The 10,840-nt window shown below is 43.0% G+C and overlaps 1 non-coding gene across 1 annotated transcript; it reads right to left on the bottom strand.

Annotated features, from left to right (window-relative positions):
* Window positions 1-10,412: 10,412 nt before the first annotated feature.
* LOC115833389 lies at window positions 10,413-10,519 on the bottom strand. The gene has a single exon (XR_004028826.1). It is a non-coding gene; the product is annotated as a U6 spliceosomal RNA (small nuclear RNA).
* Between the last annotated feature and the right edge of the window lie 321 nt (window positions 10,520-10,840).

Here is a 10,840-nt window from a genome sequence, read left to right as displayed (position 1 = left end):
CACTGTTGACAAACTATACAGGAACAGATCAGAACCCTCACATCCTGAGACATACAACCACAAGGAGATCAGAGAGCTCACATCTTGACATACACCCATAACCAAACCAGACTTGACATTCTGGTACGCTGACCCTCAAAGAGATCAGAGAATTCATACCCTTGGACTTACACCCACAAATAGGTAATAGACCTTGCAGGCTAGAAATACACATAGAGCTAGATGGACGGCCTGTCATCCTGGAACATAAACCCAAAAAAGAGGCCAGAGAATTTACGTCTTGGGGCACACACCCGCAGTCACAATAGAGACTTCACATCCTAAAATATAAACCCACAAAGGATCAGAGATCATAAACCAAGGGATATACACCCACAAAGGGAACAGATACTGTCCACCGTGGGATATACATTGAGAAAGACCAGGGAAATGCACATCCTAGGAAATACACTAAAAAATCCTGGGAAATAAATCCACAGACAGTAATGAAACACTGGGATATACAAACCCACAAACAGATCAGAGACCACACACCCTGGGACACATATCCACAGACAGTTTGGGATTTCACGTCCTGGAACAAACAGCAAAAAACAATCAGAGACATTAAACACTTGGCAATACATGTGAAGAGATCAGAGATAACATAGCCTGGGACACTGACAAAATGTTCACAGACCTCGCATGCTAGGAAATTTGCCCAGAAAAAGATCAGAAACCTCACATCCTATGATACACAACCTCAAATAGATCACAGACATAAAACCCTGCAAAACACACCCACAAACCATTCACAAATCTTGCATCCTGGAACATACAATAACAAACAAATCAGAGACCTCACATCTAGGCGAGGTCACACCCATAAAGAGAATACAGATAACAGACCCCAAGACACACGCATACCCAGAAACATATGGATAACTGACATCTTGCGAATATAGTTGCAAACAGATCAGAGGGCTCACATCATGGGATATACACTGACAAAAGGATTAGAGACCTCACAACGTGGACATGCACCCACACAGATCAGAGACCTCCACTCCAGCAACGTACATGGACAAATGGCTCAGAGCTCTCATCCTGGAGCATACAAAAACAAACAGATCAGAGACTTCAAATCCTGCAGTATACAACCATAATCCAGTCACACTTCATGTGCTGAAAAACACACCCAGAAACAGATGGCAGACATGACATCTTACAGCATAACTCCCAAGAGATCAGATGATTCAAGAGTTTTGGCTTCAAATTTCTCTCTCTGACCTCTGCTTCTGTCATCGCATCAACTTCTGTGACTCTACTTCTGTTGTCACATGGTCCTCTCTGATGTGACACACACAGTCTTCTCAGGCCCTGAAGGTCCTATCTTCCTCATATAAAGACTCTTGTGATGACAGTGGGCCCACCTGGATTGTCCAGGATAACTGCCCCCATCTCAGGATGCTTACCTAGTATGTATTTGCAAAGCCCCCTTTCCAGATAAGACAACATATTAACAAGCTCCAGGAATGAGGTGAGGATATATTCGGGGATCTATTACCTGATGAAACAGAACATACATGCACAAAGAGAACCCTCACATCCCGGGACTTTCACCCATGAACTGCTCACAGATCTCACAGCTGGAGTCATAGACCTCCAAAGGGATCGGAGAACTCTCATTCCTGGACATCGATCCAAAAAGATCAGAGAGCCACACACTCTGGGGCATACGCCAAATGATGCTCATAGTCCTCACAACCTGGGGATTAAACCCACAAAGACATAAGAGAACCACACTCTGCCAAGTACATTCTCAAAGAGAACCGGAACCTGACACGCTAGGATGTACACTAGCGAAGAGATCAGGGACCCCACATTCTGGGACAAACACCCTCGAACATACCAGATCTCTGACTCTGAGACACAGACACAAAGAACACAAAAAAACACATTCACTGACAGACACCCACAGACAGGCCAGGAACCTCACAAACTGGACATAAAACCACAAAAAGAATGGGACTCACACCCTCTGTAAACACCCTGAGGAGATGACACACTCACATACTATGACACACACGCACAAATGGATCAGAGACCTATCTGAGAACCTATCTGAGAAACACAACCAGAAACCACACCAGAGACCTCTAATACCACGACATGAAACACCAGGTCACAGGCCTCATATGCAGAAAATACTCCTGAAGAAGTACAGAGACCTGCTGTCTTTGGGTATAGACCCAAGAGGAGATCAGAGGTCTCCCACAGAGTGCTCCAAAACCTCACACTGTGGATACATGTACCACAACAAAACCTGACTTCTACTATAAATACCAGCACACAAACCAGAAATTTTATATGCGTATCAGAACTACCCCCAAATATTGGCAAAACAGCTCAGAAAATTCATGCCAGGGATATATACCCACAAACAGATCAAAGACCTCATATCCTAGGCCGAGCATTCAGAATCGGATCAGAGAACTCACTTCCTGAGAGAACCCTCTCAAAGAGGTGAGAGGCTGGGCGCGGTAGCTCACACCTATAATCCCAGCACTTTGGGAGGCCAAGGTGGGCGGATCACCTGAGGTCAGGAGTTTGAGACCAGCCTGATCAACATGGCGAAACCTCGTCTCTACTAAAAATACAAAAATTAGCCAGGCATGGTGGCACGCGCCTGTGGTCCCAGCTACTTGGGAGGCTGAGGCAGGAGAATTGCTTGAACCTGGGAGGGAGCAGTTGCAGTGAGCCAAGATCGCACCATTGCACTCCAGCCTGGGCAACAGTGAGACTCCATCTCAAAAACAAACAAAAAAAAGAGGTGAGAGACCTCACTCTCTGCTTCATTCACCAGCAGACATACCAGAGGCTTCACACCATGACACAGAGACAGACAAATCAGGGAGTCTCACATCTTGGGACATAAACCCAGAAACAGGGCAAGAATTTCAAGCAAAAGGAAATATACTCACACAGAGCTTGGAATCCTTACACCCTAGACATATGCACCTCAACAGATTAGAGAACTCACACGTTGGCACATGTACACAAAATCAGATTGGAGATGTCCCATCCTAGAACATACGCTCCTCCACAAAAGCTGAGAGCACAAATTCTGGGACACATACCACCAAACAGATCATCAGATCAGAGACCTGCACAGAAATCAGCGACCTCCACTATCAGACACACACCCTCACAAATTAGATCATGGAGTTCACATCCTGACAACCAGATAGAGACAGCACAACCTGACACACTATTGATTTTCTATTGCTGCTGAAACAAATCACTAAAAGCTTTTTGTCATAAAACAATGCAAATTTATTATCTCAGCTGGGGGTGGCTCATACCTGTAATCCCAGCCTTTTGGGAGGCTGAGGTAGGCTGATCCCTTGAGCCCAGGAGTTCGAGACCAGCCTGGCCAACATGGCAAAACCTCGTCTCTACTAAAAATACAAAACTAAGCCGGGAGTGGTGGCGGGTGCTTGTAGTCCCAGCTACTCGGGAGGCTGAGGTACAAGAATCGCTTGAGCCTGGGAGGCAGAGGTTGCAGTGAGCCGAGATGGCACCACTGCACTCCAACCTAGGCGACAGAGTGAGACTCTGTCTCAAAAAAACAAAACAAAACAAAACAAAAAAACAAAAAAAAAAAACTTACATTTCCGACAAAGAGTCTTACAGGGTAAAAGTCAAGGTGTTGGCAGAGCTGACTTCTTTCCGGAGTTCCTTGGGGAGAATCCAATTTCTTTTTTCTTTCTTTTTTTTTTTTTTTTTGAGACAGTCTTGCTCTGTTGCCAGGCTAGAGTGCACTGGCGCGATCTTCGCTCACTGCAACCTCTGACTCCCTGGTTCAAGCGATTCTACTGCCTCAGCCTCCTGAGTAGCTGGGATTACAGGCACGTGCCACCATGCCCAGCTAATTTTTGTATTTTTAGTAGAGACAGGTTTTCACCATGTCGGCCAGGATGGTCTCCATCTCCTGACCTCGTGATCCGCCCACCTCGGCCTCCTAAAATACTGGGATTACAGGCGTGAGCCACCACGCCTGGCCAGAGAATCCAATCTCTGTAGGCTGCCTACATTTCTGAGCTCATGGCCCCTTCCTCCATCTTCAAAGCCAGAGGTCTGTTTCACCTTCAAATCTTTCTCTCTCTCTCTCTGTCTCTCTCCCCACCCCTCTTTCTTCCTCCTCCCCCATCTCTATCTCTCCTTGTATCCATCTATCGCTAGCTCTCTTTGGTCTCTGTATATGTTGTCCATCATCTTTTCTCTACTTCCATCACTACATAGCCCTCTCTGACTCTTGCCTTCACGCCTCCCTCATATAAGGACACCTGTGATTACACTGGGCCTGCCCAGTTAATCTAGGATAAGCATCCCCATCTCAGGATGCTTAACTTCCACAAAGTCACCTCTGCAAAGTCCCTCACAATCACCTCTGCAAAGTCCCCCTTTCCATGTAAATTAGCATAATTGTAGGTTTCAGGGATTAGGAAGTGCACATCTTTGGGGTACCATTAGCTACCAGAGACCTACATACACACACAAACAATTCACAGACTTTACATCCTGAGTCATACACTTCCAAATAGATCAGACACCTCCACTCTCTAACAGACATCCAAAAAGAGCAGAGACACATTCTGGGACATATACCAAAAGATACTCAGAGTCTTCAATCACTTGGAATTAAACTCACAAACACATAAGAGAACTCGCCATCTGGGACACACACACTCAAAGAGAATATGGTCCTGACATGATAGGATACATACCCACGAAGATATCAGGGGCCCCACATGCTGCAAAATGCACCCCCAACAGATCAAATCTCCAAACCTGGGACACACACACACTGCAGAAAGAAACATTCTCAGACATAAACCCACTAACAGGTTAGGTACCTTACAATCCAGGACATGTTGAATTAGACCTCACATCCTTGACAAATACACACAAAAGAGACACTCACATACTGTGACATTCACTAGCAAACAGATCACAGACCTCATGTAAGAAACACAACCAAAAAGAGATCAGAGACCTTGAATCCTGCAACATGAAACTACAAACAGCCTAGAGACCTTACCTGCAGGATATATACACAGAATAGGCATACAGACCTGACATCTTGAGACATAAAGCCACAAACAGATCAGAGACCTCACAACCTGAGATAGATACCCATAAACAAATCAGAGGTCTCAATCCTGCAATATGCACCCATAATCAAGCCACAGACCTCACATGCTAGGGAAAAGAGCCAGAAATAGATCATAGACCTGAAATCTTGCAACATACACCCATAAAGAGATCAGAGAGCTTATATTCTGAAACATACTCCCAAACAGGTCAGAGGTTTTCAAACTAAGGGAAATAACCCACTAATAGCTCAATAACTTCACAGCTTGGACACATACACACCTCAACAAATCAGGTATATATATTATACACACACACACACACACACACACACACACACACAATATATACATATATGTTCTATCTACTATCAGCCCTCGGATTCAACCAATTCTGCATCAAAAACATTGAGGAAAAAAAATTTAAAAACATAGTAAAAATAATACAAATAAAAACAATGTAGTATAACAACTAATTACGTAACATTGTATCAGATATAAGAAATCTTGAGATGATCTAAAGTATACAGAAGAATTTACATAGGTTACATGCAAATACCATATCATTTTATATAAAGGACTTGAGCGTTCACGGATTTTAGTATCCACAGGGGTCCTGGAACCAATTCCTCCAACCCACAGATACTGAGGGACAGCTATATTGTTACATATATATATGAATATATATGTCAGCATATAAATCACATATGCTTGGAAATATAACTTAAAAAAAACTTCAGAGATCTGATAACCTAGAACATTAGAACATGTATGTCCCAACAGCTCAGAGAACTCACATCCTGGGATGTACATTCATAAAGAGCTCAAAGATCAAACATCTCGTAGGGCATGCTTTTACAAATAGATCAGAAAATTCGGATCCTATGTTAAAACCCTCAACAAAGGTCAAAGACTTCACACAGTGGTTCATTCACCAGTGAACACATCAGACATTTCACACCATCAGATACCACCCACAAACAGATCAGGGAATTCACATCCTGAGACATATACCAACAGATCAGAGACATAACAACCTGGACATGTATCCACGAACATCAGAGGCTTCAGGCCACGGGACCTGAAACCACAAAGAGTTCACAAACTTTCTTCCCTGGACACACATACTCAACTAGATCAGAGATCAGTCATCCTAGGACATGAATCCAGAAACAGACCAGAGAATTCATATTCTGGGACACATACCCTCAAAGAGGTTAAAGACCTTCCACCCTGGTTCATTCTCCTGCAAATAGATCACAGAATTCACATCAGATACACCCCTACGTGTATATCAGAGAGCTCACATCCTGGCACATATACTGACAAATAGATAACGGACCTCACAACATGGACACGTAACCACAAACAGATCAGAGACCTCAAATACCAAAAATAGTGCAAAGCCCTCAGATTATGTGCCATTCAGCATCAAACAGGTCAGGGAGCTGAAATCCTGGGATATGCACCCACAAACAGAGCAGAGGCCTTACAACCTGTACATGAACCCATAAAGAGACCACAGACATCGAACTCTGCAATACAATCCACAAACAGATCAGAAACCTCAGGCCCTGAGTCACATATAACAAACTGATCAGAAAGTTCACATCCTGGGATATACTCCACAAGCAATGCAGAGACCATACACTTCTGAGACGCACACCCACAAACAGAGATCTCAAATCCTTCAGTGTACAACTTCAATGAAGTCAGAGACCTCACAGGTTAGGAAAACACCAGCAATAGACCCAACATCTCGTAATACAGAACCACGAGCAGATCAGAGAGCTCATATACTGGGACATTTCTTTACCAGTAAGCAGATCAGTGGCCTCAATCCTGAGACATATACCCACAAAGAGCTCAGAAACCTCACACCCTAGACAAATAAACCTAAACAGACCAGACACCTCACAACCTAACATCCTGGTACGTATGTAACCAAACAAATCAAAAACCTCATGTCACAGGAAATATCCCCCAAACAGATGACAGACCTAACAACCTGGAACATAATCCTTAACTATCTCGAAGACTTCACCTACTGGAATGTACTCCCAAAAATCAGCTCAAAGATGTCACATCCTAGTACATGCACACACAAACAGCTCAGAGACCACGGATTCCGGGACACACACCCTCAACATTCAGAGATCTCTCAATGTGGTTCATACACCTGCACACAGATCAGAGACTTCCACCATCAGACATACACTCACAAACAGATCATGGAGTTCACATCCTGGGATGTGTACCAATAAACAGAGATCAATGTGTAACAAATCGTAATCATAATGTCATAAAACAACACACATTTATTATCTTACTTTTCTGCAGGTCAGAAGAAACAAATGGGTTTCAAAGGGCTAAAATCACAGTGTCAGCAGAGCTGCATTACTCCTGGAGGCTCTAGAGGAGAATCTATGCCCTTGCCTTTTCCAGTTTCTAGAGCTGCTTGTGTTCCTTGGCTTGTGGCCCCTTCCTCCACCTTTAAAGCTAGAAGCATTTCATCTTCAAATCTCTATCTCTCTGATGTCTGCTTCTGGCATCACATCTGCTTCTCTGACTCGGACTGTCCAGCCTCTCTCCTCTAAGGACCCTTGTGATTACACTGGGCTCACCTGGGAAATCCAGAACCACACCCGCATCTCAAGATGATTACTTAATCACATTTGCAAGGACCCTTTAACATATAAGGTCACAGTCACACATTCCAGGGATATAAGGATGTGGACATCTTTCGGGGACCTTCACTCCACCAACCTAAGATATACATCTACAAGCAATGAAAAACATCATTTGCTGAGGTATCCACACATAAGCAACTCAAAGACTCCACCTCCTATGTTATATAATTCCAAAGGGATCAGAGACCTCCTCCCACCTTTGGACATGCATCCAAAAAAGAAGTGAAGCACATGTTCTGTGTCATATACCCACAAAGACGGTGGGGACTTCACACACTGGGACATATAATCACAAACAGAAGATACTTCACACCTTTGACAAACACACATGAGGAGATTAGAAACTTAAATACTGCAATATAAAGGCAAAAGCAGAATGGAGGCCTCATCTGAGAAATACACCCACAAGGAGATGAGAGATCACAATTCCTGAAATACATTACTCACAAACAGATCAGAGACCTCACACTCCAAGACATCCACAAACAGAACAGAGATCTCAACCTGTAACATACACCCACAATCAAAGAATAGATCTCAACATTCTAGAACAAACAGCCAGAGACTGAGTATACACCTGACATCTTCAAAATACACCCACAGAGAATTCAGAGTTCATATCCTTGGAATGTAAACCCACAAAAATATCAGAGACCTCAAGACATGCATAATATATTCACAATATTTATTGTGAATGGTATATTGTGAAATATACCGTAATATAATATATAGTTACTACACAATATAATACAATATATATTATGGTATATTACATATAAATATAATATATACTATATAGTTATCTGTTCATGTTAATATATGTTAACATATTATATATACTATTATGTATATATAATATATACTTAACATATGCTTATATGTTAATATATTGATATGATATCATATAATTATAATTCACAATTATAAATATTGTGAATACATTATATATTATATATGTTATTATATAATATATATTATTACTATTACCTCAGAGATCTCACTTACTGGAACATACACCCCAAATCAGCCAAGAGACCTCACATCCTAGGACATTCACCCACAAACAGGTCAGAGACCTCATATCCTGAGACATATACCCGCAGAAACCTCAGAGAACACAAACTGAGGGATAGACACCCTCAGACAGGTCAGAGACCTCCTCCCTGGTTCATACACCTACACATAGATGAAAGATCTGCCACATAAGACACGCACTTGGCGGGGCGTGGTGCCTCACGCCTGTAATCCCAGCACTTTGGGAGGCTGAGGCAGGTGGATCACCTGAGGTCAGGAGTTCAAGACCAGCCTGACCAACATGGTGAAACCCTGTCACTACTAAAAATACAAAAATTAGCCAGGCGTGGTGGCACATGCCTGTAATCCCAGCTACTGGGGAAGCTGAAGCAGAAGAATCACTTGAACCCAGGAGGCGGAGGTTGCAGTGAGCCGAGATCGTGCCACTGCACTCCAACCTGGGCGACAGAGCAAGACTCCATCTCAAAAATAAATACATAAATAAATAAAAGACATGCACTCACAAACAGATTGGGGATTCACATCTTGGGATGTTCACTAACAACCAGACAGAGACATCATGCACCTGGGACACAGTATTCATTTCTTATTGTTGTAACAAATCACCACAATCTTAGTGCTGTGAAAAACACAAATTTATTTATTATATTACATCTGTGTAGGGCAGAAACCCAAGAACGTGCCTTAGAGTACCGAAGTTAGGTGTCAACAGCGCTGTCTTCTTTCTGGAGACTCTAAGGAAGAGCACGTTTCTTTGCCTTTTCTGGGTTCTAGAGCTGCCTGCAGTCCTTCATCCCTTCCCCCTTTCTCCATCTTCACAGCCGACAGCAGTTCATCTTCAAATTGCTCTCTGATGTCTGCCTCTGTCGTGGCATTCTCTTCTGTGACTCCGCTTCCACCACCACATTCCCTTCCATCATTTAGGGCTCCCTGGTCATATCTCTTTCACAGGACATCTTTGAGGGATGCTTTATTCAGCCAACCACAGACTGATGTGCACAATTAGACATTTCACCTCCTGGGATATACTCCCATGAACAGCGCCCAAGGACTTCATGAGGTGGGACCCACACCCACAACACTTGTGTCATCATATCGCTATCTCTGACTCAGTCTGTGTCATTATATTCAGTGAAAATCCAAGAAAATCTCCCGATCGCAAGATGCTTAATTTAATCACATCTGCAAGGTACCCTTTAAAAAAAAATTTATTTTTGAGATGGAGTCTCGCTCTGTCACCCAGGTTGGAGTGCAGTGGCATCATCTCTGCTCACTGCAACCTCCACTTCCCAGGTTCAAGCGATTCTCTCTCCTGCTTCAGCCTCCCGAGTGGCTGGGATTATAGGTGTGCACCACCATGCCCATCTAATTTTTGTATTTTTTGTAGAAACAGGGTTTCACCATGTTGGCCAGGCTGGTCTCGAACTCCTGACCTCAAGTGATCCGCCCACCTCAGCCTCCCTAAGTGCTGGGAATACAGGCATGAGCCACTGCGCCTGGCCTTTCAAAAATGTTTTTAATAAACATTTTAAAAATAATTTAATCTTAAAAAAATTTTCTGGAATGCTTCACAAATTTGCATGTCATCCTTGCACAGAGGCCATACTAATCTTCTGTGTATCATTCTAATTTTGGTATATGTGCTGCTGAAGCAAGCACTTAAATTTTTATATATTTAGATATAAAGTTTTATAGATTTAGGTGTACAAGTACAGTTATGTTACGTGGCTATCTTGTGTAGTGGCGAAGTCTGGGCTTTTAGTGTACCTACCACCTGAATAATGTACTCTGTATACAATAGGTAGTATTTCATCCCTCACCCCTCTCCCACCCTCACATCTTTTGGAGTCTCCGGTGTCTATTATTCTACTCTGTATGTTCATGTGTACCCATTGTTTAGTTCCCACTTATAAGTGAGAACATGCAGTTTTTGACTTTCTGTTTGAGTCATTTTACTTAGGATAATGGCCTATAGCTCCA

The sequence above is a fragment of the Nomascus leucogenys genome, chromosome X, assembly GCF_006542625.1.
Source record: "Nomascus leucogenys isolate Asia chromosome X, Asia_NLE_v1, whole genome shotgun sequence".
In the NCBI taxonomy this organism is placed as follows: Eukaryota; Metazoa; Chordata; class Mammalia; order Primates; family Hylobatidae; genus Nomascus; species Nomascus leucogenys.
The sequence above is the reverse complement of the archived record's forward strand: the minus strand, read 5'-3'. Positions and strand labels throughout refer to the sequence as shown.